Genomic DNA, 2,318 nt, shown 5'->3' with positions numbered 1-2,318 from the left:
TGGACTTCTTCCTTCAGTACTATCAGCTCTTGATCATATACTACCTTTAGAAATGGCTGAATGTCGACCAATTCTTTTTGGTACAATGACTGTGAATTCCTTACATCTTCTTTTGATGCTTCCTTATGTTGTTTAATATTTTCCCCATAGAATCCTTTCATATTGGAACTCGAGGCTTGAATTTTTTTCTTCAGTTCTTTCAGCTTGAGAAATGCCAAGCATGTTCTTCATTTTTGGTTTTCTAACGCCAGGTCTTTGCACATTTCATTATACTTTACTTTGTCTTCTCGAGCTACCCTTTGAAATCCTCTGTTCAGCTCTTTTACATGATCATTTCTTCTTTTTGCTTCAGCTACTCCACATTCAACAGCAAGTTTCAGAGTCTCTTCTGACACCTATTTTGGTTGTTTCTTTCTTTCCTGTCTTTTCAGTAACCTCTTTCTTTCTTCATGTATGATGTCCTTGACATCTTTCCACAACTCGTCTGGTCTTCGGTTATCAGTGTTCTATGCGCCAAATCAATTTTTGAGATGGTCTCTAAATTCAGGTGGGGATACTCAAGGTTGTACTTTGGTTCTCATGGACTTGTTCTAATTTTCTTCAGCTTCAGCTTGACCTGGCATATAAGCAATTGATGGTCTGTTATGCAGTCGACCCCTGGCCTTGTTCTGACTGATGATATTGAGCTTTTCCATTGTGTCTTTCCACAGATGTAGTCGATCTGATTCCTGTGTTTTCCATCCAGCAAGTTCCACGTGTATAGTTGCCATTTATGTTGTTGAAAAAAGATATTTGCGATGAAGAAGTCGTTGGTCTTACAAAATTCTGTCATGTGGTCTCTGGTGTCATTTCTATCACCAAGGCCATATTTTCCAAATACTGATCCTTCTTCGTTTCCAACTTTCGAATTCCATTCACCAATAATTATCAATGCATCTTGATTGTATGTTTGATCAATTTCAGATTGCAGAAGTTGGTAAAAATCTTCAACTTCTTCATTTTCAGCCTTAGTGGTTGGTGCATATATTTGAATAATAGTCATATTAACTGGTCTTCCTTGTAGGTGTATGGATATTATCCTATCGCTAACAGCGTTGTACTTCAGGATAGATCTTGAAATGTTCTTTTTGATGATGACAGCAATGTCATTCCTCTTCAATTTGTCATTCCCGGCATAGTATACCATATGATTGTCTGATTCAAAATGGACAATACCAGTCCATGTCAGCCACTAATTCCTAGGGAATCCATCTTTACGCATTCCATTTCATTTCTGACGACTTTCAATTTTCCTAGATTCATACTTCATATATTCTACGTTCTGATTATTAATGGATGTTTGCAGCTGTTTCTTCTAATTTTGAATTGTGCCACATCAGCAAATGAAGGTCCCAAAAGCTTAACTCCAGCCACATCATTAAGGTCAACTCTACTTTGAGGCAATACCTCCTTCCCAGTCATATTTTGAGTGCTTTCCAACCTGAGGGGCTCATATTTACTGCTACTCAGAAGGTTTTTACGGGCCAACTTTTTCAAAAGTAGACTGCCAGGTCCTTCTTCCTAGTCTGTCTTAGTCTGGAAGTTCAGCTGAAACCTATCCAGCATGGGTGACCCTGCTGGTATTTGAGATACCAGTAACCGAGCTTAGAGCATCATGGCAACATACAAGCCACCACATTACAACAAACTGACAGATGCGTGGTGCATGACAATCATTAAAGAGCAGCTTTTCTAAATGTTTCCTTTTGAAATTCCAAAATTTCAACACTATGATATCTTCTGGAAGCAATTCTATTTTCTAATGAAAAGTGCCACAAAGTAGAACATTACACGTACACCACACCTATCAGACAATCTAGATTTTCAGGGCAAAGCAGAGATAATGAAATCATCACAATAGATTCTGAGCAATGGAAATAGGTGTCCCAGTAGCCATGCTCCAAATCCTATGTGTTTTACCAATGCGAGACTCTTTCAAAACTCTTATCTAAGAGTCTCTTTACTGTTCAGACATGATTGTAAGTGTTATCTGATGTTTCTACAAACACCTGTTTAGAAATAACAACTGTAAAAGACATAGACATCATCACAATTTTTAATTAGATATTGGTCTTCCCCGCTAGTCTGTAAGCTGTATAGGAACAGTGATGCTTTTTGGTTTGCTAACCACGGCATCTGTAGCATATAGCATAGGGGTTGGCACAACATGCAGGAAAAAGACCTGTTGAAGAAATTAGGGAATGAACAAATGAACACACAAATGAATGAGAACTATGTATTGTCTAGGCTAGAGCTCAGCCCTCTGAGTTACCTGATTC

The 2,318-nt window shown here is 38.2% G+C and overlaps 1 protein-coding gene across 1 annotated transcript in view; it reads right to left on the bottom strand.

Annotated features, from left to right (window-relative positions):
- CNTNAP4 (contactin associated protein family member 4) overlaps positions 1-2,318 on the bottom strand; it is a 132,298-nt gene that overhangs the window by 76,782 nt on the left and 53,198 nt on the right. The window lies entirely within an intron of this gene.

Source organism: Trichechus manatus, unplaced genomic scaffold (assembly GCF_000243295.1).
Source record: "Trichechus manatus latirostris isolate Lorelei unplaced genomic scaffold, TriManLat1.0 scaffold00194, whole genome shotgun sequence".
NCBI classification, from domain to species: domain Eukaryota; kingdom Metazoa; phylum Chordata; class Mammalia; order Sirenia; family Trichechidae; genus Trichechus; species Trichechus manatus.
Note: the sequence above shows the minus strand (reverse complement) of the source record. Positions and strands in the feature narration are given on the sequence as shown.